The sequence below is a fragment of the Acipenser ruthenus genome, chromosome 29 (assembly GCF_902713425.1).
Source record: "Acipenser ruthenus chromosome 29, fAciRut3.2 maternal haplotype, whole genome shotgun sequence".
In the NCBI taxonomy this organism is placed as follows: domain Eukaryota; kingdom Metazoa; phylum Chordata; class Actinopteri; order Acipenseriformes; family Acipenseridae; genus Acipenser; species Acipenser ruthenus.
In genome coordinates this window covers 6,941,666-6,967,413 of record NC_081217.1, presented here as the reverse complement: position 1 = coordinate 6,967,413, position 25,748 = coordinate 6,941,666, and the positions used below count along the sequence as shown (strand labels likewise).

General features: G+C 38.3%; 1 long non-coding RNA gene across 1 annotated transcript; it reads right to left on the bottom strand.

Annotated features, from left to right (window-relative positions):
• Window positions 1-985: 985 nt before the first annotated feature.
• Window positions 986-2,587, bottom strand: LOC131702015 (uncharacterized). Its single transcript, XR_009309246.1, has 3 exons — window positions 2,522-2,587; window positions 1,647-1,925; window positions 986-1,440 (listed from the first exon to the last, which is right to left on the bottom strand). It is a non-coding gene; the product is annotated as an uncharacterized LOC131702015 (long non-coding RNA).
• Window positions 2,588-25,748: the final 23,161 nt, after the last annotated feature.

The following is a 25,748-nucleotide window of genomic DNA, read 5'->3' as shown; positions in this document are numbered from 1 at the left end:
CTGTCAATAGCAAGACTTTGGTGCGATGCCAGTGAGTGCTAGGTACCACTAACTTATAAGCACATCCGTCTAGTTTTACATTTATATATATATATATATATATATATATATATATATATATATATATATATATATATATATATATATGTATATATATATATATAATCCAGCCTCTAGAATGCAGCCAGTAAGCTACCCTCCAGGAACGAACACAAAACATCTGTCAACCCAGTGCTACATTTCTTATCTGTTGCTATATATCTTTATAACTTGCAGTATAGCAGTCACTGATATCAGAAACAGTTTAGTGGTGCATTTATTCTGAAATGTATTGGTATGTTTTTTTTTTGTTACATGAATCAGAACAAGTTAAAAAGGCAGCTGCTTCAGATGACGGTTTTATTTCCCTTTCCCGTTCCTGTTGCATGATGTTCACAGTCATTCTGAGTGGTGTTGCTTCAATACTGGAATTGGAATTAGTTTCCCCTGTATCAGGATCTCTCTCTCTCTCTCTCTCTCTCTCTCTCTCTCTCTCTCTCTCTCTCTCTCTCTCTCTCTCTCTCTCTCTCTCTCTCTCTTGTCATTTATATCCTTTATATACCTACCTACATTTTTTGTGTTTTTCATCCTGGGAATCAACTGGTTTAAGCATCCCTATGTGAAATGATGAAGCTGCATCAAACAATAGTCTCTAAAACTGCCCGTAATAGAACATCTTAGCCTGGTAAACATGTAACAGATGTGCCCAATTCTGCTGCCTGAGACTGTTTCAGAATCTGCATTACACATCACTCTTAATGTTAGCAAGCTGCTTGAGGTTAGAAAAGAGGATCACACGTGTTTGATAGAAGCATAAGTAGATTTAAAACCAGGTAAGTTTGAACACAATTTTCTCAAATCATATACTGTACTAAGCCATACATAGTGTTGTTTTCCTCTCAGGTCCTTTAATGGTTTTCAGTTTAGTGTTATGTTAGCTGCCAAGATTTTATAATAAGTGGGAGTAACTAAAATGTAATTCTGTATGAACATTTCTGCATGAATGGCATTAATTCAGCATTACTGTGCACCCACTTTAAAGATATCAACAGTTAAATAATTTGAGGTAATGTAACCTATTTAACCTCTGTTGAGTTGCCACCCAGATAATGCAGATTATTATCAAATTCAATTAAAGAGCTAATGGAGCTTTACAGTCAACCTGTCTTTTGTCAAACAGCAGATGATCCCTGTCGCGAGCTGCAGCACATCATGCCGGTTCATACCCAGTGACCCTGGTGCTTAACACAACAAACAAGATCTTCAATCTGCATGGAATCAGAATCTCCACTGTACTCTGGGGTGCTGTCATGTACGAGGAGATCCTAGTTCCATCACATTTCCACAGATCGGCCTGGTCTTCCTTAACACTGAGCACTGGTGGGTTAGACTTCGATATCTCTGGTCGGAAAACAGGAAGTGACCAGGGGGAAAACAAAATAAGTTGTTGTCCTTTAATTTAGTTATGTATCTTTATCTGTCACATGCACTTACACAGCAAAAGTATATATAATAGTTGACCTTTTCCAACCCATGAGTTATTAAGATGATGTTGTTTCAATCTAGAACAGTTTCATGAATATCAACAAATATGTATTAACACATACCTGCAGAGTTTTACTCCAGGTCTAAAGAATATAAAATATTATTTAGTGGTGGTCCCCAATGGTTTCTTCAGGAATGGCACTGCCACATGATTTCAGGGTGGGTCACACCACCAGGAGCTTGCTGGTTCAAATCCTAGTTTTGAATTGGCGTTTGTGATCCTACGACGAAAGACCCTTAGCTCCAGGGTTCAGTATCTTGGTCACATGCTTTGCTAAGGTTCCACACATCAAAAGACACCCTTGGCTTGAAGGTGGCAAAGATATTAAAAAAGAAATATCCTAACAAAAATAGAACAGTTTTAATAGTTAAAAGTTCACTTTAATATCTACTTAATTGGTTTTGTCTGAAAATATTAGAAAATGACTTGACGATACCTAAATGATTGCTTTCTTGGTATTTGTTATGTCTTGTAAAGATAATAAAATAATACAATCATTTGTAACGATCCAACACATTACTTTATATTACCTTCTCTTTAGTTGTGGTATATAAATGTTGTTAGGATGTTATTCAGAGAACTCAAATGATTAAGTCCCTTGGTCACATTATAACTTTAATGTGTAAGTGGTATTGAATAAACATTTGTTCTCAAATTCTTCTCTTGATAAGTAAGAAAGTGTTATTTGGCACAATAAGTAGAGGTGCTTGCCTGGTCAGACACTTCAGAACTTTAAGCAAGATATGAAACATATTGTATCTTGATAAAGTCCATTTAGGACTTGAAAAGCTGGAGCAGGCTATATGCTCGGCTTAATAGACACGGTTTGTTGTATATATCTCAGTTTAAGGCAAATGCAATAAGGAAATAAAGTTAAGAGTAATTTAAGAGCAAAAGGAAAATGTAAAACAGAAGATTAGAGCATCCTTTTTTTACCTCATCAAATGAAATAAGTCATGTCTTATCCGTGTAAAAATGACACTGGCTGTAGCCAGGCATGACTGCATGTTTGTTCTCTTAGCTGTGCCTCAATCCTGAGCTGAGCCTCTCCTGTGCAGGGTTGAGCAGTTACGGGTCGAGACTCGCTACTTTACAAAGCATCCTGGGATGCTTGTACATGGGGGCTGTTATATAAATATGTATATATATATATGATATATATACGCAAAGACTTCTCAAAGGTCACAGGACTAGGGCTCTGTGCAAAGGATTCCATGCAAATGGCACACAATAAACCAAAGTTCATGTCAATAGTTGTGAAAAAAGGCAATAATAGGAGATTAGCTGGGCTTATGTTAACATGCTCATTGGGCAAGTACAGAGGTGTATTAATAACTTTTTACTTCATTTACTTCTGGGAAATACATACATCTTAATATAAGACATGACAAATATACATTTTCACAGCTTTTGTGATGAGGTTTGAGGATGATGTTATGTCCCATTGTAAAGCAGCTGAAATTGTTGTGGACAAATATGTGTCTCTATTTAGGCTTTCAGTAAAACACAGGTCGACAGAAGACGCTTTTTTATTAAGCATTTTATCCTTTATAGAAGGATTTTTTTATTGCAGCGTTGTCCAATTAGACCATCATACCGTCATTCCAGTGTCATTAATACATCAATCGCATTCTGCGTTATTCTGTAAACACTGTCTTCAGTACACCCTATATTGAGTCAATGCTCCTTGAAAATGTTTTAGCATTTTCCTTGACCTTTGTATAAGTTTTCCTGTTGAAAATGATGCATTGCACAGTTATTATTAGTGCATGTGTCAGGTCAAGCTATTCTTTCTTTTATTTTTTCCTTTTTGTGGAAAAAGATTGCCAAGGAAACAAACATGATAAAATGAGGAAGCTGTTTATATTTTTAAACAAGCTGTGGGGCACCAGAAGAAATTCCTTATTTCAGAACATGGAACTGTATCCTAGCTTTAGGTATTACTCAACAGACAACTTAACTAGGAATTATAGGGGCTGTCTTACACAATATTTATGAAATGGCCTGCTGTGTAATTAATATGAAATAGATTTACAGAGTCCTCTAAATAGCTAACTTAAATTGCTACTTTTTGCCCTTTAACGTTAAAATTGGTGCTGCCAAACTTTATGTTTCTTAAAATGCGCACAAAATGGAGGCAACGGATATTAAATTAATCTGGGGTAATTACTGCAGCTAATGTCATAAATCAGGCATTATTCAAGCAACAGCGATCAAGGTTCAAGGAATTTCTGGGACTCAACAACTAGTTGAGAGAGTTGGTTATTAATACTGCTGGAAATGCCAAGGACCAAGGTTGCTGTAATAAACGGTCTTATGTAACAAACATTTCTAACTGTTTTACTTGTGTTCAGTGTTTGTTTCAGGATCTCTCGCTCTTTTCTAGAGAATGAATAACCAGTGCAATAACCGATGAAATTGCATTTATTATTTTCCTCCTGAGTGCTCATGAGACTGCCTTAAAAAATGTAATTCTATAATAATGTACATTTTACAAATATCTCAAGGAATGGAAAGTGTTTTTTTTTCTATGTAGCTGTCATGGTGTTTGTGTGTGCAGTGTCAGCTCCGAGGCCTCTCTCCTCCCTCGCTCCCCCTGACCCGTCCGTCACAGTTGCTTACACAGGCTCCTTCTGCTCACGGACTCAGGAAGACTGGAGCCGAGTCCCCAGAGGTCAAGTCCAGGCTGTCTCGTCCGACTGCTCAGCATGCTTCTCCTCATTTTCATTGCCTGTATTGCATGCATGCAGTCTGTAGGAACCAAAGCATAAAATAACATCATCATTTCACAATGAATTCCATTCATCAGGGTAGTCTTCCATTAGCATACCAAGTTGAAAAAAAGTCAAATGTAAATACAAAAACTATTCTGGGAAACCCTAAACAATCAGACTGGTAAGGAAATGCTTTTAAAGCTTTGTTTTGTTTTACAGGTCCCAACCACCCTATAGGTTTAATTGAAAATGGATAATTAAAGAAAAGTCCTATTGCATGAGACATACTTCTTACTGCATGAGCAACAAATTCATTAAATGAATAATGTCACCCAAAAAAGAGTCGAGTGAAAAAGTCTTCCAAGCAGTTAAGGTGCTCAGTTCAGACACAGTGGCTATAGCAATACAGTGTAGAATAATATAACACAGGCTGATACCCAGCCCAGGAGAGGTCAGCCCAGCTGCTCACACATTGAAAATCAGCTCGGATCGTACAGCACGCTACACTATATTTTTTATAATACAGTATATAGTTAAAAACAAATCTGATTAAAGAGTAAAGCTAATTGTGTAAACAGTTGCAGGCAGGAAAAGTCTATCGGATGCTTGTTGCAAACTCCCAATGAATGACTCTGGAAGTGCTTGATCTCCAGGGCGCACTTATCAAATGTTTATGCTTTCAGTTTTCCAGACTGGGGAGTTAAATTGCCATTTAGTGCTGCCGGTTGCATTTTCAAACAGGTTTGCAGTCTCTGTTAAATCAAACTCAAACTGAGGGATATAATGAAAATGTCACCGGTTGTCGTAGAAACCAGGTTGCTATAATGCAATAAGTAATATGTCTACTGAGGAACAGTGAAGGACACTGTACTTCAGCACGTCCCCTTAATTAGCTTATCAACATTACGACCAGCTTTGCTTGATGTCCAGGAAATTATGTCTGTCAGTTTAAATCAGTATTGTACGCCACCATAAACCAGAAGGTGAAAGACATTTCAAGCCTCCCTTCTGATGTCAGCTCTGTTATTGCATAAGTGGTTATGACTGAACTCCACAAAGAAAGGAAAGGAATCCATGTTTTAATTGATTCAGCTGGAGACTGCAGATTAAGAGGCAAACAGCAGCTATAGTTACAGTGAAGCCATTAATTTGTCCCCTGCAGATCAGACAGGCGTCATCATATCATTACTGAGCTGGACAGGGAAAGGCTTCTAACATATCTATATTCAAAGACCTCATTTCACCAGCACTTGTTTTATTACTGATCGTATTAATAACTGCATTCCTTGCATTGCCCATCTGCTTGCACTCCTAGTCAGTGTTGAAGAAAGACCACAATCACCCATTTTATTCATATATCATAACTTAATAACGATTACCAATGCCTTCTTTCTGCACTCTGTTTCCAAAGGGGAATGCTTGCTGTAGTTCATTTGCATCATTTATTTTGCAGTGCGATGGCGAGGTTGTGGGTGACAGCGCAGGTTTATCTTGTGAACATTAGTAGCGCTGATGGAGGGGGCGGGGGGTGCAGTGCTGAGTGATCATTACCACGTACACTGATGGCATTGCCGAAGCATGTACAACTTTTCCATGGCCACGCCTTTGGAAACTTTTACACTGTGTTCCCAGCAGTGTCTTTGGGTAGCTGCAGCCTTGTTAACCCATTCAGTTATTTGTTATTTCCAACACCTTTCACGAGCAGCACTTGCAATCTAAAAATGGGCAACTACTGTAATCAATCAGATGTAATCCTTCTCTATTAACCTGCAACAAGTCTTGTCAAGCCTTTTATTTCTTGATTTATTGTGCAAATACTTCACATGAGTCTTCAATGATGTTCTTGTAGTTAAGCAAAACCAATCCACTGTGTTTTACTACGGTATGTCAAAATGCTTTTACACATTCAGCTGTGGCCTGATGCACATCCAGGACTGAATTGCAGGAGAAGCTAGTGAATTAGGTCTAGATTTTAACTAATCTTATCCATTATCTTGCTTGCATTATATTCATAACTACAGTAACACAGCAGTATTTTCCCTTTTTTCTCCCACATTAAAAGCACAGATGCATTTTCTTACCTCTTATTAGCATTAGCTACATTATCACAGATCTCCCACTGTCTTGTGTTAAAGATCTTTTGGTCCTTTGCTTGTGTTTTGTCAACAGATATTTCAATGAAAAGTTGCCACAGCTTCCTGGTACCCAATCAGACCATGTGACCTACACCAGGATGCAGTAGAGTTTGAAATATTCATCCAGGAGATTCTCAGCACAATGAAAGTGGGGGCAGAAATAATGTTAATGAAGCTAATAAGGGGTAAGAAAATATACTGTCTAGCAGTCCTTTAAAGGGTGTTTTATTGCAGCGAATCATACAGCTTATCACTACTGGCCTTGTTGCAATATACAGTATAATTTACTCAGCACTGTTCAGAAACATCAGTCTGATTTATCTACCTAGTACCAGCTGATACTTTATCCTCTGTAATTTTAGGAGTTAAACTCTTGCTCTAAATTAAAGGGGCTGAGCTACATTTTTTTTCCCCCAACTGATGCCCTTTGTATAACCTCGGTCAAGCCAGTTTGCTCACTTTAGATGAATTGGAACTATTAATAATAATTAAAAAAAAGGAGCTAAGAAGCTCAATCTCTGTACGGGTGATGTTACGTTGGGAGTTGGTTTACAGATTTATAGACAGGCCTGGTTTTTGTATGTCCCGCAACTTTTAATTGTGATTGGTTTCATTTTCCTGTGGGGGATCCTCACTGTTCAGTGAGAGGTCATACGTACAGTGCAGTAGCCGTTTAAACAAGACATAACCTGCCCCGTAGCTCACTCTGTCTATCTATCTATCTATCTGTCTGTCTGTCTGTCTGTCTGTCTGTCTGTCTGTCTATCTATCTATCTATCTATCTATCTATCTATCTATCTATCTATCTATCTATCTACATATATATATATTATACAGAACTGGTTAATTTCTAGTTATGATGTTATGATAATAGTAATAAAATACAAAAGGTTGTTTTCAAAACACAGAAAGTGCATTTCTTAAATTGAAAATGAGATTGTTCTTTTGTAAATCCAAGTTCTTTGCTAAGTTCTTGCTTCATTGCAAAGATAGGGCCAGAATTATCAATGAGTTTACACCAAATGCTATTTGCACCATTCTTTGTGAAACTTAATTAATTTTTTTTTTTTAACAAAACTAGTACCAAACAACGACAAATAGGGGAGATGAGGTTGATTGTTAATAGTTACATAACATTAATATATTTATTATTCCTTTACAAAAAAATATATATATACAGGGTGTCAGGGATCGCAGGCAATATCATGCTGATTAGGATGCTCTCTGTATCAGGCAGCCACACACCTTGCAGACTGTGCACCACAATTGTAAAATGATCCTAATGTCCTGCAGGTTGACTATTAAACAGGGGCTTGTCGGGGTGCAGGGAGTTGAACGGAGTCCTTTGAGGGCTTGTTATTTCACAGGCATGGTTCTCATTGTTCTAGTCTCTGTTAGACAAAGGGTTAAGTAAATGTTTTGAGAAGATAAGGTCCCCCTGTTGACAGCCAGCAGGCTCCACTGGCTTGGGCAGGACAGCTCTCAAGCTGTGATAAATTGGGAGGGCACTTTTTATTCAGAGGAGAACTGGTAGACGCCAGGGCTGAGTTGAGAAGGAGGGTGGCACCTCTTTGACTGGCAGCAAAGAAGGATTGTGTGTGTGTGTGTGTGTGTGTGTGTGTGTGTGGAGGGGGAGGGGGGGGGGGGGTGGGGGTCTGCTTAATGGTCCTATTAGCTGTAGCCACTATCTGCAAAAGAAAGACTGTGTGTCTAGCCAGAAAACAAGTCTTTATTTGCTTTCATGATTTCTCAAACTTTTTCCATTTGTACAGTCCATTCCATTGAGCAGAATCAGTGATAAGTGTACCATATAAATGAAGGTGTCTTTGTCTGTGCTGTGTAGAGGGATATTCCCTGTACACACTTTTCTGTGGAGTAATACAGCTAAAACAAATCTGTGTAAGTTATAGTCGGTATATTTTATTCACAATAATTCTATTTCTGTATCTATGTTAGTATTCTAGAAGCAGATCTTGTGCACATTATTGCTCAGCATCTGTGAATGCATAGTATTGTTATTATATATTGGACACAGATTACATGTAGCTTTGTTACATGAACAGTTTTACATTTACAAAAATGGTTTTACAAGTGCAGTTATGATAAATCACTACCCTGCAAAATATCTCCCTTGTCCAGCTAGCTCAATAAACAGTCACTCTCATATAAAGTGCCTTCACGAATTAAAGAGTTATTAAGAAGAAGCAAAGGTTAAAGACATCCAGACATGTTCAGGTTAAGGACTACTCTCCTGCCCCATGACCGTTATCTGAAAACTATACGTAGCTCCCATAAGCCTTTTGGGTCACTGATCACTGAAATGGACAATGGTTTCATACCGCTAATTAACTTTTAAAGGAGTGACAGCAATATATAGCTGAAACAATTGTCACAGTCCTGTGGTAATTACAGGCCATGTTAAAAACCCAACCATGTAGTTAACACTGAGTATTTTTAAACATGATCCAAATATATGGAAGCTTCCAGCCAAAACTCTTTGTAAGTTTCTCTAAGGAAAATTACAGAATGTTATAATTCCTTAAGAGCGGAATAGAGTAACCCTGGGGGGGGGGGGGCAGTCTGCATGTGTATACAGTACAGTAATTAATAAGTATACAATCAGACATTTAGTTTAGGCAGTCAAATAAACTGAATATCCAGTGACAGAAAGGTTACACTGTCAAACAGTTTACAAACTGAAATTCATTATCTACAAGAAACAGTATAACGTGTTGTATAAAGAGGTGCTGTGCTTTTTCACGCAGAGCATACTGTTAGGTTTTAAAAAATTCAAAACCCAAATATTTTGGAAATAAATTACACTGTTATAAAATAAAACCAATAGCTGAAAAATGTATATATATATATATATATATATATATATATATATATATATATATATATATATACTCTGTATATATAGTGTTTTGCTCTTGCTGCTGTGTAAAGATTGTCTTTTCCTTGCAGCAAGTTAAGTGTCACAGTAATGATGAATGTGATGATTATGTAGCCCTAAAAATGTGTATCCATTTTGTTACACATGAGCTGGTCTAAAATATAAAAAAATTCTGAAAAACTTCTGAATAAATAAATGTTTCAGATCTGAAAATGAGCAACTCCTACATGCACCTTTATTTTCTATGATTAACGGTTAGTTTTTATTTCCAGATAAAAAGGTGTAAATTCAACAGGTTGCGCAGTGTCGCGTCACACACTTCTGTCGCTGATAATAGAGACCCCTGTTGGTGGAACGAGGTAAACGCTATTAATCAACAGTGAAAATAGATCGCTTGGAGGCCTGGACGTAGTCTCACGCCTTGTTTCCACTAAGCTTCTGCCTGTTACATTAACATTGCACTGCAAAAAAATCTGCCTTGTTTGTGCTATTTTTTTAGTTTTGGGATAAAATGCGGCAAAATCCTAATGAATCCACCCTACTCTGCTTGTTTTCCAGATTCTTTTTAAAGAGATTTAATTGCCCTGGGAATAAAATCAGACTGCTTGTAACATCTGTATAGATTTCTCCTAGTTTTGCTCTGCTGATCTGTCCACATGGGATCGGCTAGGTCCTCCCTCATGCTGCTTGGCTGTCTTGTTTAAATGATCTCCATGGGTGATAATGATAAGCAATTCCAAGTGTTTGCTCAGACTAAGAGGCATTTAATTTGAAAAGGGTCAAACATCATGTCACAGCTTTAAAGGCTTATTGGGTTTAATTAATTTATCTCAAAGATAGTCTTCTCTTGTAGAGTATGGAATCCAGACCTTCATTATTCAGAGATGAACCCTGGTAAATTACTTAAAAAAATATATAAACACAAAGAGGAGATTGTACGTTTGTTTTCCCCTAAATTAGCTTTATTCAATCACAGAAAATGCACAAGATCTGCCACCCCTTTAGTAAACAAGTCAACTATTTGTGAGTATGAATATTCAGTGTTAACTTTACTCTATCACTCAAAACCATGTTAATGGTGAAAAATGTTACTTATGGTATTTGCCCTGAATCTAAACATATAACATCTCTATCAATTACACTACAATACAATAACATGCCAACAACATACAGCATACAGGTCTCCTATTTATAGATACCTTGAGTACTCAGTTAGACATCATTTAAACCAATGCTATGGGATTATTTAGCACAAGATTATAAATGTCACCAGGTGTAAACTGATGCCGTCTGAACCATTTAGTAAAAAAAAAAGATATGGGATATTCTGAAAGGGAATGCATTTGAAAATGCATTGATCCGTTACCCTGGTCTTAAAATGTAATGTAAAAAAAACACACACAAATTGGAATCTATTGGATTTTCTGTATCTCTCATTTAAAAGTGATTTACAAGCCTGCATATTTACAAGCTGGTACTTCACAGCTGGATGTGAACCATCAGATCCCCCGACCCTAACAAGACAACTATCAGGGATATCAAAATCCATACTGAATTATCTCCGGACAACGCTGGATTCTGTAGCCCTCTCTCCATTCCAGCAACATGCACCAAACTGTGACTCACTAATGCATCTCTCTTCAATTCAGTGCCATCGTGATAGTAAGCTGTAAATCTCCTTACTCGGGACACATTTACTAAGCTTTCGTACCAGTGCAATGTTAGGCTGCTATACTTCAGCAGGACTGGTATGAAAAAACTTGGATGCATAGACGAGCCCTAACTCTAACATTCTGAGTTGTTTATTTCCACTTTTGCAACATAACCAGGGACAGGTTGCATACCAGTACTGTAGATTAATCTAAAACTGGGTTTTATAAACCTCAGTAAATCTTCTCCTCCCCTCGCAAAAATAAAGCATGACTTTTCTGGTATTTCTCCAAAAATAAGCCTGCACTCATCAGGATTCAATTGCCCATTAAGTCTTTGTATAAAACAGCATATAACTGTATACGTGTACAGTACATGACATTTGTTTTATGAAGTGCAGGCACTACTATAAAGACACTCTGGCTGGTCTAGCCTACATTACATATGTATATGACAGGCAACTAGATCTGAAGAGCCACTCCTGGCCTCATAGTCAAAGAACCCCAATAAAGATGACACAATATTCAATTGCAATGAGATCCACTGATAAAAACGTAATGGAACTGTGAAAAAAAAAATGTAGAAAATTGTTTTGAAGCTAACTTCCTCTAGTGGAACCTGAAATTGTATAGTCATATAGAACTTTGAGAATTCATTCAGCAGAAAATGTGAGGAAAGCTTCCCTCATTACTCAGCATGGACAATGTGCACTTTACATGGGAACCTCCAGTGCAGCCAGGAAGCTGGGAAGGGAAGGGCATCAATATACTTATTGACAAGCAATTCAAAATGAAACAACCCCCTTTTTAAAAAGCCCAAAGCGCTAAATGACATGCCTCATTTAAATATGGAACAGAACAGTTTCCTAAAATCCAAAATGAAATTAAAAAAAAAAACTATTATAAAAAGCAAATATTTTTTTGACACGCAGTTCATTCTGTGCACAGGGCCAGGTGGCTACATAATCATTTTCAGATGAGTTCACAAACCCCTCCTACAGATGTCAGTGTGCACACCTGTCAGGAGCACAGCGTTAAATGCTCAGGGTTAAATGACCTGGGCATCTGTATTGATTTTCACACACATGTACGATAAAGCTAAAGCTAAAGAAGTGTACACCTTCTTTCTGTCAGATACAGAAGGGAAAAATGCACAGTACCTTATAAAGAGTCTCACATTATTTCAGATAAATATACAAAAGCTCTATTCTAATGATCAATGGTAGATCCGCTTGCTCTGCATACAGAAACACACTAATTTAGACTGTAAGGTGTTTCCACAAACTTGGTACACACAAAGACCCTTTAGCAACGATTTAAGGGCCTGGCGCATCACCCTCAGAATGAGTGGCACTTGAATGCTGTGGTTGAATTCTAGAAGTTAGAGCAGACAATAATACTGTAATTCTAAGTTATTTGTTTACACCAGGCCCATGTAATTCCAGATTTGAAAACTGACTGCTGTGTTCAATAAAACAGGAATGGATAGACTCTACTGCTAGAGAAGGTAAAAAAAAGACTGAGATGAACAGCTGGCCTCTTAAGAGTTTAGCCAGTTCGAACAATACATCCCTTCTTGTTTCAAGGTGAACAGCGAGCTGGGCCATTTTTGTTTCAAGTGTGGTGTTTTTGTGAAATAACTGAGCCAAAGAGAGAGAGGGGGAGGGAGTGTGGGAGGGAGAGACATGCAAGGTTTTCTCCTTTCCTTATCAGCGGCCCTGGTCAGTGTCCTGCTGTCAAGGTCTGAGGTAATTTATGTCAGAGCTCAGAGCGTACTTATCTCCCCCCTTCTCCTCGCTCCCCCCCTTCAGTGACTGGCTCACCCTGTCGCAGTCAGGCTGTCTCCTCTGCAGCCCACCAGCTTTTTCCTGCTACAGACGACAGACAGAGAGGGGGAGAAAGAAAGAGGGATCTGGATGCACACCGTTGCCACCCTGCAGAAGATACAAGGGTGTTTCGGAAAAAAGACATCGCGATGGGGAGGAAACAAGCTGGGGGTGTGATGTACAATGTTCATCACAGTTGGTTCACTTCAGACTGACATGTCATCTTTTAAACGTGTACTGTCTTTGATTCAGCATTTGTGCCCACAGTACATGGACACACTAATAACTATTTACAGTATCAGGGTTTCAGATAATTACTGCTCTAGTCTCCTGTGGAAACAATACTGTAGCTATAGACCTTTAGTTTAACATCCAAGAAGTCTCTCAACACATAGACACTGATACCTAGCTGCATCCAAAATATACTACACAGTTCACTAGGTCTTCTGGTGTGATTAAAACACTGACGTTAGGCTGATTTTTTTTCTTGTATTTACGTCATTTGAAAGCTTATCATTTGGCCCTATCGCAAAAGAAAAAAAGCAATATTTGTCCAAACATTTTTTTGGTCTGCAGCAATATATAGTTCCAAGCGGGAAAAAAACCTAAACACTTTGATGCTTAATAATATTAGAATAGTGATTATAACAAACTTATTGTGGGGATGAAAGTTTTACTTACAACCGCACACGAAAGCAGCCTTATTGTATTGTTTAAAGACAATTGCCAACTGGAATTTGTGGCTTTTCATTTAGTGGTATGGTACTGTCGAGTAAAACACACTTCTCTGGAGTTTTTTAAGAGTATCTTGAAGTGGTTCATAGAATTTTTCAATCACCAGCTTCTTGCAAAGTAGTGCACCAGCCCTGAAGCACATTGGCTCCTCTGTCTGAAAGTCTGCATGTTTTAAAGAACAAAAGATATCTAAAAGGTATTTATTCGGTCTTTCATGAGCCTTAAAAGCCGACCGGCTTCTGCTTAGTCTCCCTCATTTCAGTGACAATTGTTTATTAGTTTGGAAATAGCTGGAATTGATGTCAAACATTCAAAACGCCGAGAAAAGAAAATGTTTATGGCTTTTTATCACGGTTTATTTAAGAGTGCATGTTTGGCAACTTAACATTAAATTTAACACAAGAAGGACCACACAGACTCCATTATTGTAATTGATTTATAAGGTGTTTAGTAAATTTAATTTGATTGATGGACAGTTTGGCATGACCTACAAAAGGGATTGCTCTTTGAACCCGTGGCCTAAGTTATAGACTAATTAAAACGCAGAGATGGGGCGGGATTCTCTTTAATTCGCTCTAATTGGCAACCAGATTATACAGTAACTTGATTTGTAAAGTATCTGCCTTGTCATAATACTAAAAAGTCAGATTCCTTTTTCCATTACAGATGAGAAAGTGAGTGGGTTCATTTATTTCATTTTTGTGACTCTATTTTCAGAGCATGTCCCCTGGGAGTTCTTTTTTTTTGGGGGGGGGAGGGGGGGGGGAGTAAATTCCGTTCATTGTTCCTGTCTTATTGACATTTATAAATCTATAAAGGGCAGTCAGCAATTCAAGTCAGCTATTCTTGATCAACACAGTTGTCAGCAATGCTAAATGATCCAGAACTGTAAATCGAATAGTAAAGAAAAAAGAAAAGAACTAGAATATTAGCATGTCTATAGCCACGCACTGTGCAGCAGGTAAATGCCATTTGACCTTTCCTCAACAGCCACCCCGGCCATTCAGTCCTGGGTCTCTCTTGAGCCAAAAATTACGATTGTGACAAACGTTGCTTTTGTGATTAATATGCACCAAGCTCATTTCACCCTTGACCCAATTTCTCAACTGTAACCCATGGCCATTCCAATACAATATATTGTGCCAACCAATGTGAAGACCTTTTTTTTATATCAGTGGGGTACAACCCCATGATGATGCTTTGTTAGGTTCCACTTGTTCGTGTATTCCAGCACTACTTCTTCCGGCTGCACTATAAGACCCGATCAGCCAGAGTGGGGTGAATCGGCTTGGAAATAGTCATATCTGGGAGGGGCCTCTGCTAATTTGGTTTTGTATTGGAGGTAACACGTATGTGGGTGGTCTAGGATTGGTTGTAGTGATAAGCATGGAGATGGGAAGTTAAGGCTTCATCGGAGCAGAGGGTTGAATGTGGGCTGTGGACAGGGCAGAGAGCTGCCTGTGCCGCACATCCAGCATGGAGAGTGAAAGGAATCAGGCTCCTGGCTGCAGTGATTGTTTAGGTCTTTCACTAATGAAAGCACCCTTGAGGGACACGCCTGTGTGTTAAGTACCAAACTGATACCCTGCAGCTATAGGACTAGGAGAAGGTTATTTAAAAGTAAAAAGCTTGATTTATCGTAGCTTAATCTGCGCACAGTAATTCCTACACACTACTGAAGGCTACGGTCAGTGCCTTAAATGCAAAGCAGATTTAAAATGCACATTAAGGACCTGGTAAAAGACAGTCCCTTTGCATAGGTTTTGCTGTGAACTTAATACACTTTCTTCAATTACATAGTTTCTGTGCACTATTTTCAGACTGTTTTATTTTTCTTATCTGTTTGTAGAGGGTAAGAAAACACAGCCCACACTTGTAATACATTAAAATACAGCTGGATAATTACATTCTTACAATCTGCTTAATATCACAGTACTCTGAGCTGTAAACATTACGTTACAGTGCAGTGTGCCCTTCCTTTAGCTTCTAAATGATCTTTTCCTATCCAAGTCTGCTGCAGAATAGATGGACTCACTAACTGGCAGTGCTCTGCAATCATCGCTAAGAGGCTTATTAATTCCCTCTGATCATCAGAGGCTGCATGACATGATAACCAGAGGGCTCCTCTGGGATGGAAGCCATCTCTTTCGTCTCTCCTCAGTGTTTACATCAATGTTCTTTTCATTTAAAAGCAAAACTAAACGACTTCCTTTTATTCCGCTAATAAACTGAGCCCCTACTTCGGGATTCTAAGTTAAACCTCAGCGTAACCCTCCTTGTGCGGTCTAGTCTGGTAAATCAAAAGAAAAAGGGAGAAAAACGAAAGAAAACAGACTCGCATTCACATTTTTTTGGCAATGTTTTGAGGTAGCTGCCGGACATCTTTGTTTGAACAAATTGGAAAGGATATAGAGTCTCCAGTAACCGCCACAGGAATTACTGACGACCCCAAAGTAAGAGACAGTGACGTTATAATAATATTAATTAAAAAAAAAAAACCTGTGAAAGGATGATCAGTATTACAGAATGCGGGTGTAAGGTGCTGAGTATTCAGAATGCAATAATAGTAATCAAGTGGTTTAGGTGTAATGTGTTTAGTGACCAACAGGTGGCTGTAGACCTATTAGCATAGCTTGACTCCTCTCTCCCGATACACACACACACACACACACACACACACACTTAAACACTTTTAATGTTTCTATCCCCACCTGCTGGTGGTTCTATAGTAGTACATGGAACCGTAGAACAATCACCAGGACAACTGAAGCTGCAGCCCCAACAGCAAAGTGTTTCCATTGGAAATGAAGTTAATCAAAACCTGGCCATTTAGTCTTCATTGAGGCACGTTTTTGACTCAGACACCCAGATAGTAAGGATTGAAAGTGTGAGTTGGATCATTTGCTTTAAATAAAGAAAAAAATCCATTAAAAATATACTAACAAGTATTGTTTACTTGGTTTATTGACCAAAGTGAGTGCAGTCTAAGGGCCTGCTTGAGTTTTTAGAGATGTCACTGCTTGCTGAAAGTGTTAAGAAGAGGGCTCTGTTCAGCAGCATTGGCAGCTTGATTCTTCAGTTAATTCTGGTGTTAATTTAATAACTTTGGTTTAAATTGAAAAACAGATGCAGTTTCAATTCCGCTATTACTTTTTAAAGTTGTCTTTATTGGAATGCAGGTGTCTGTTTTGTTATACATCCGGTATATTTTGTAGTGATGTGTTACTGCTTAATTGCGGTGCACTTTGGCCAAAAATAAATTTCAAAGAGAGCTGTTGCTGTTGTTTTCGATGCGGTCTGAGAAAGTGAACGGTCCTGTTGTTACTGACTGTGCCTGACTGCAGTTGCTGGATTCAGACGCTGCTTATAAATCAGTAGCTATGAGCCGGGGGTGTGATTTAAGAAGTTGGTTTACTCCTCTGCTTCATGCAAGACATTTAGTCTCCAGAGCACAAAGTGTATGATCGTTTATAAATGCCTCACTTACAGCAGGTCACAGTCGGGGTGAAAGAGCTTTTAGCTCTGGGCCACTAAATCTTCCTCAAGGAGGGAAAGGGAATGGGGAGGGGTTAGCAGCTGCCCCACTTAAAGGCAGGGGATCTTGAAGGGGTTTTTTTTTCCTCCTTGATCCCTGCCTACAAATTCCCTGTGATATATGTTACCCTAATGCTTTTGCCCGGCTCGAGTCCAGAACCATTATTGCAAATGAAGATGGATACCGTGCTCTTTGCTGCTGCGGTAATTCATTGGCGAGTCCCCCTTTCATGTGCGCGACTGACATCAGCGTTATTTATAAGAGCGTGATTGTAACTCACGGGATCCGGAGAAGTGTACCCAGGATGAGGCCAGTGAAGTTGACAAGGTTATCCCGCTCTTCTTCAAACAGCAATTAAAATTCCCTTTTTGGCTTTGATTTGTCGTGATGCTTTTTTGTATTATTATTATGCTTCTTTTTGTCAGCAGTGTGATCCATTCTTAAAGCGCGTAGGTTCTCCTTCAGAGACGATGTCATTCCGGTTTTACTTTACTGTTTCAAAATGTTTTTACAAAAAATGTAAAGTGTATAAAGATCATGATGACAGCGCACTGAACCGGTAATCAGTTCTTGGGTTTTGATAGTTCCATGTCGTGCCAAAGTTTGTGAAGAAAATGAGAATTTGACATTTTGCTATTTTTTTTTTTTTTTTTTTTTAGTGAACAGACACGTTTTGCCATTGAGTTTATTTATTTTGTTCAGCTACTGGTGACATGACAGCCTTTTGAATAATGAAGAATTTTTGTTAAACAAAGCTAAGTTAGCACTTAGATTTTTTTAAACATGAAAAGGCAAATGTTATTTTAATGTGATGGTAACTACATTCCAGACCCCAACAGCATTATTTCAGGAACAAATTAGATGCGTTTGGAAGGTTAAGCACGCCCACATAAGATGAAAACAATACACAAAATACAGATCAGAACAGAAAACAAGCTTTAAAAAAATCACTAGGTAAATAGTGAAGGACATACAAAAAAGAAGAAACGCAGCTTTCAGTAATCAATGACCTTTACATTTCAAATGCCATTATTTAATCTAGAGCTGGAACAGGGAAGTGTCATTATTAAAGTATAGTGCAAACAATTGTGTGTTCAAACCAAGGCCGTCTACCCAGTACAGTTTGTTCGCGCGTTTGCAGAACAAAAACCTTTTTTTAACACCTCCAGCCAGCACACAGTGTGCTGTTTTATGAATACACTTATTTTTATATTTGGAAACCTATTAGCCTTAATGGCCGTGGAGTAGAATCCTAGGTTATATTTCCAGGGTGTCACTCTGCTGTTCAAGCACATGTGAGTATAAATAAACCCCTGAAGGTTAAAACACTGGGTTTTAGGTAAACAAATGCAACAGGAACAATACTGAGCATAGAAAAAAAAGAAATCCCCACTCCCCCTTGCACTTGCCAACATCCTATTGTACACAGCAGGCTAAGTACTTCCAGTTTCCCCTTTGCAACATGACTGATGGTAGCTGGAGCTGAGCTCCAGTCCAAGTGGCATAAATCATAGCTAGCCAGTGTTCTGACAGTACAGTTTATTTAGGGTTGTGGGTGGTCTGCAATGCTCTACTTTCTCCAGTGAGTTTGTGGTCTGTTGGAGCATACCTATCTGAAGAGTGCATTATTCTAGTGTGCGTGTGGTTATTGCACTGAACAGTACTTAAGTGTATTCTAGTTAGCTTTAATGGCTTTTTTACTGTTAATGTTACTTTTAAACAACATTTTCACCACCACAAGTGGTTATGTGGCATTTTTTCTCAGCTAAAATCAGAAAATCTGGAAAATCGGAACAATCCAATTGATGTATTTAGTAATACTAAAACAAACTAAGACGAGAAGTCTTATTTAATGTCTTCCAACATTTTAAGTAGTTTCTATTGTAAATATTCCTACTAAGGCTGTCAAGCGATTCAAAAAATGAATCGCGATTAATGTCTCGATTACAAATTTTAATCTTTGTTAATCTTGGTTTCAATCGCATATTAAATTGATCCAATTACTGCATCCATCGCATTCAAGTTTGTTTTATTAGGCCTACTGATGCTATTATTATTATTATTATTATTATTATTATTATTATTATTATTATTATTATTAGTATTATTATTAGTAGTATTAGTAGTATTTTAAAGTTCTTCTTCTTATTACCTATAAGGCCTTGGCCTTGGTCTTGGACCTTCTTTGAAGATCTGCTGATCACATATGTACCTGGTCGTTCCCTGAGATCGGTAAATGCTAATCTTCTGACAGTCCCTAAAATTCGTTTGAATTTAGTTATAATGCCCCTCCTCTTCGGAACTTGCTCCCGATTCATATGAGTAATGCTTGCACAACTGAATCTTTCAAATCCTGTTTGAAAACGTATTTGTTTGGGTCTATTTATTTGTAGCTGGATTGTTAGACACAGGTTTTTTTTTATTATTATTTTGTAAAGCGCTCTGGAATGCTTGCATGAAGAGCGCTATAAGTGAAATTTGTATTGTTTGTCGTAGCATTATTATTATTATTATTATTATTATTATTATTATTATTATTATTATTATTATTATTATTATTATCCAAAAAAACAACACAGCATAAAAAAACCTGTTGTCCTATTTCTGGATACATATTATTGTCTCTTCTTTATATTTATTGTATTTATTTACTCTGAATTATACAGAGAAACTCCAGCATTTGCTGTTAAATTGTTTGAACCGACTCCTAAATCACGAAATAAACTGAGTCAGTTTATTACTCACCTTAATGCATTTCAGATTACACTGTATATATTTTTTTATCAGTTTCATTTAAATGGTATCCTTTCTTTACTGATGTTTTTCATTACTGTTTAAAAAAAAGTACGATCTTTTATTAATAACTTAAAATGGTCTAAATAAAACAAAGCACGCATTGAGTAACGGTTAGATTCTCCTTTCGTGTAAATACTATATATAGATACTCTGTCAAAACTGACGGGTTTCATTTGTCGATGTGTTGCTCGAAAGTGTATTTTGAGAAGTGAAAGCGTGTTTAGCTCGTAGGTGCGATTAATGAAGTTAATAACTAAAGTTTGGGAGGAGGGTCAAGCACCAATCACCGCGTCACTAATTTCAATCATTCAATTCGCAAGTTAGCTAATCAAGATTGCTAGCACTATGTATACCCTCTTCACTTACCTGTAATGTGCATGTCGATTTCATTGTAACTCACCATCTGCCTTTCTCCACCTTTAAAAAAAAAAAAAAATGTAGGTATTGTTTTGGAGGTCGCTGTCTTGTCCATGCGGCCAGGCAGTGAGTCGTCAAGTCAGGTTTGATGCCAAATTATGTTTATAATCAATGTTATTCTGTGTTGTCAGCCCTTGCATACTCTGCACTCTTAATAAATATTTGTATCTAAAGCACGTGTGATTGGTGTTTGCCCCGAACTACTGAAATGTGCGTTAAAAAAAAAATCGCCAAAGAAATTAACACGTTAATCACAGAAATTAGCTGCGATAATTGACTGCCCTAATTCTTGTATTTACTACTATAGATTTTTTTATACTTGTATTTACTTCTTACACATATCACTCAAGGGTGTTGTCAGCAAACCGTTAATATTGTATTTACAGGACATATTCTTAATTGTTTCCTGGCTTGATGGACTCTACAGTAATAATGGAGTTGGTTGTCATGGAAATTACCACCAGCAGGTGGAGACAATGTTCTGGGCCTTTCAAAGGGGTAAAAAGCTCAGAAAGAGTTCTGTCCACTGGGATTGAGAGAAGGTTGTAGGCTTTGAGCATCTGTATATTGGGGCCAGCTTAGAGCCCCCAAAAATGTGAGACTACCCATGAGCCCCCCTGGCCAAGCCTCCATTTTAAATACAAGCTAGTTCTCAAGGGTTTACTACTGCAGGTTAAATAAAAAAAGACTGGTTGATTATCTGAGATGTGAATGAACAGTATTGATTAACTGGGATGGAACAACAGAATTAGCAGCAGAATTCCCAGACGTTCTTCTGTTGTTTGCTTGAGACTACAGTTCCCTGTTACCTAGTCATTTACACTAGTAGGTATTAGCTGATGGACTGTCCTGTCATTGTGGAGATAAGGGGAAGGCCTGCTAATGGCTTCCTCAAGCAACACATTGTCACTGCAGCAAACAGAATGTAAACATTACCTGTGGACTAATTGAAACATGAAGATTAGTATAATAATAAATGGTATCCCTAACACAACTACGTATAAAGCAATGCCTGCTTGAAGTGATCTTATCATAATATCAACATGTAAAGGGAAGTGGTTTACAGTACTGACAAGTCGCATTATAGTGTTTGTTCAACGGACAGTTTCTATGAACTTCGTGAATGAATTAATTTGTTGGGATAAACACGAAGAGTAAGAATAGGGTATCATCAAACTGCTCCCTGCACCCTCTCACCCCTCCCCTCGAGGTCAATTAGCTGAATAATTGATCAGTGTTTTTTTCATGCAGCTCTTTACTTCACTGACTGAACATGTTTTCACTTGGCAGTGGGCCAAGCAGCTTGACCTTGAGGAGGAGGTTTTTGGAATTAGGAGCCTCAAATTGAAATGGAGATGTAATCACCCACATTATTATCTTGTGGAATGTGCCTGCAAATTGTGTTCTGGCAGGGTCAGCTTCCCCAGCCTACATGGAAGAAGGTCAGCCAGTTCCATTTGCTGAGAGTCAGTCACTTCAGTCTGAGATTTGGCCTTACAAAAACGCAAACCATCTCAGGTCCTGGTTCATAATGATAGATATAATAAATGCAGTAGAAACGCAGCAGCAGATATTAATACAATTCAATGAATATGGCTATTCCACTGCCGACCGTGGATGGGAGTTCCCAGGGGGCGGCGCACAATTGGCTGAGCGCCGCCCACGGGGGGAGGGCTTAGGACGGCCAGGGTCTCCTCGGCTCACCGCGCACCAGCGACCCCTGTAGACTGGCTGGGCGCCTGCAGGCTTGCCTGTATGCTGCCCAGAGCTGCGGTGTCCCTTGACGCTGTAGCTCTGGGTTGGCTGCATGGTGGGCCTGCAGAGTGAAAAGAAGCGGTCAAGTTAGCGCAGGTGTGGTAGCGGTGAGCTGAGCCTAAATACAATTGGCCATTTCAAATTGGGAGAAAAATCAGGTAAAATCAATTGGCAACTACTAAATTAATGAAGACTTTTTGAAGTCATATAAAAAAATATTGTCTGTCACTGGTATATCAATGTAGTTCCTTGTGAAATGTCCACATCACATATGTTGTCCTGTATATTGTCTAGTTTTCTACACAGTAGCTAGCAGTTCCTGACTGTCTGTCACTAAACACTAGCTTTAAATCAAACCCAGTGCTTTCAGTATATCAGGTTAATAATAACTTATTATGTTCATAAATTGCTAATCAGGGCTTAAACTGTTCCAACAAAGATATAGACTGGCGACTTGTTTTACAAAATGATTTATAGCTTCAGACCTTTGGTGCAATAAACTCAAAAATGATCACTTTTGAGCTCTAACAAGCCACTTATTATGTACATAAGTCACCTATTAATCTGATATTCAAATGGGTGGAAGAACGGGCTTGCATTCTCTTTCCTATCTGCATCAATAACATTACATAAACATTTATACAGTGATATTTTAAAAAGCTTTTTGCAGTCAATTATAAATCTAGCTGCCCTTTGAAGTCTTATCTTTTTGAGGTTAGTAGGGAGCTTTTAAGTAAGCAGACATAAGCCAGGTTTCTATAGTTTTGTAAAAACTAGGGCTGTGCCATTACAAGTTCTATATTCAGAACAAGCAGAAAGGCACAGAGGGAATACTAAGACAGCATGCATCTTCCATTGTTTCAGCAGATCACACAATTATCAGACTGAGATCCCTTTTGTAGTGGCGAAGTATTTCTTCAAATCAAAGTAACAGCCACAGAAAGTTTAATGCAGTCTCTAGGGGTGTAACGCTACTCTAATCTCACGATACGTATCAGAATATGCAGGTTGTGATACAATATGTATCTCAATGCATATGATTGTCCTTATTGGTTGTTTGTATGATGTGTAATCAGATCATATAGTAATTTAATGATGGACCATTCTGTTATAAAACTAAAATGAATTGAGATAGGGAGAGTATGCTTAAGTGGTCATGAACTCCCCCTTCATTAGGGAGGTCCAATGCATGTGTCAGCTACACTTACTGTACAGTACAGTACCCTGATATGCCCATTGTTTAATTTGTTTGCTCTTGCTATTTCTGAGTTTTGCACTTTCCTTTAATGGCAGCCACCTTACTCTCCAGGCCCTTTGTAATCAGCTTTTACCTGCTAAACCCTTGTGACTCGTCACACCCAGGTTACATTACACTTAAGCATGTGTCTCGGTACAGTTTCAAGTAAGAAATACGTCACTCCCTGGAACTGAAATGATAAATCCCTCTCTTTGTGTAAATTGTAAACTGTGGGCAAAACTTTTGCATCACATTGCCTCGTGATGCAAAAGTATTGTCTGAATTCTCAAGAATGCCCCCACTTCATCTAGGTTGAACCCCTATTGGTCCAGGCATGTAGCCTGAATTGAATATACCCATGGAATACCACCAGGAAGCTGGGAACAAACACAGGAAGCCAACTTTGTGGGGAGAAACTTGTACCTCAGAGCTTACCACGGCCACTGTTGATCCGCCAGTCTGCTAAGAGCTGGGAAGTGTCTGGCACTGTCAGACACAACATAGCACAGCACAATCAAACAGGGCAGGGGAAGAGCAAAACAGGGGCAGCCAAGTAATCTGCCTTTCACACAGGAAGTGTGGGTTCAAATCCCACACGGGTAACAAGGGAAACAAAGCAGAAGCTGGCACAACGAGAAGACTGTTTGAGAGAAACCAAACATAGAGGTGTATGTAAAAAAAAAAAAGCACTGTGTAAAAACATCATTATTTTCCTTTTGATCCATCATGCTGTACTTATGATACATTGTTATGATTTAAGTAGGAAATAACTATTGTTACTGTTCCACTGAACTTAGCATTAATGAAGTGCTTGTTATCTCCAGTTGGTCATATTATTATTATTATTATTATTATTATTATTATTATTATTATTATTATTATTATTATTAATAATAATAATAATAATAATAATAATAATAATAATAATAATAATATAGAAGTAAATTCAGTATGATTGATGGGACAGCCCCCTCTAGTGGAGAGCGAAGGGAAAATAACATAATATGCACCAGGACTTCCTGTCTGTATTGGATAATGATGCCATCAGACATTTCTGATGTCTGCAAAGGAAAGCACACAGCGATCCCCAGCAGGAGTAACATCTTGTGAAATACCATTTAATAGAAGAGATATTAACATTCTTCTTAGATTGGAAAGGAGAGAAACAGCCCACTTTCAGAGACTGGAAACAAAACTACATATTGCAGCCAGAGAGGCTGTACCAGACAGACAAAGGGAAACTTCTTAATGATTAATGAATTGCAAAACAAGGTCACTATTGTAACATATAAAATATTTTTGAACTACTATACTATCTGCACATTAATATTAATAGTTTTAATTTTGCAATAATGATCACCTATAGATGGTGGGTTTAGGTTTAAATATGTATTGCGGCAAGACAGGAGCCTCACAAATGTAAAAATGTTTGTTTTGTGGCAGGGTGAAAAGCCTCCCTGCCAAACGAATTGCTTTTGTTTAATTGTTATTTGTTAATTGTTTTATTGTTAATTATCTCCTGCACCTGGCTATCATTGTAAAGTAGAGCCAGGTGCAGGGTGTTAAAAGGAAGCAGGGCTGCTCCTGTGTGGAGGGCCCGGTTGATGGTGTTTTCAATCCTTTTACTAAAGGTAGCGGTGTGTTTTGGTTTTTAGCCAGTAAAGAGCTTAGCTGTCTGGCTCGTTGGAAAAGGTTCCTGACTTGGGTAGTCAGCACTCCAAAATGGATCTAGGTGTTTTGTTTATTATAAATAGCACGTCAGCGCTGTAGAACTTCCAATTTCTGTGTGCTGGGTCATTTTTAAAGGGGCAACGGATGACCGTGAGTGGCGGCCGTGTTACAGTATGTTAAATAAGTGTGTCTGTCTGCATTACAGTTTTTCATATACTGCCTTAAATCCAGTATGTGCTACAGGTGGTAGCTGTGGTTTCACTTCCTGTTTTAGGTTGGTTTATTGATGTGTCTGTTTGGCTGTGGACAGTCCACAGCCCTGGCCAAGTATTGTTCTTTATCTCCCTTGCTCTCAGTCCACCTTGTCACGTATTCAAAACCTGTTTTTATCGTCGATTAAGGCTTTCTCAGAACTGAGAGGTGTGCCGCACCATACAGTATGTTTTTTGTACATTGCTGACATACTTAAGAAGATTGTTACTCTACAACCTAATTTTGGATCACAACATTGCATAGTATCAAACTGGTTTATTTGGAGGAGGGGGGGGGGATAGTGTTAGGGATAGAAATATGGAAATGGATAGGGATAGGTTTAGGGCAGAAAGTGGGGTTGCTACAGCTTAAACCACAATCATGGCCCCTGACATGTCCTTGTTTAGACCTTGACAACCATATGGCAGTGTGTCTAGACAGTCCTGTAATTCTGTGGAACTGGATGTTCCAGTTGTCAGTGCCTGAAACTAGTCAGTACAAAACTGTCATTCATTGTCATAATACAAGTTCCCATAGCTGTCAAG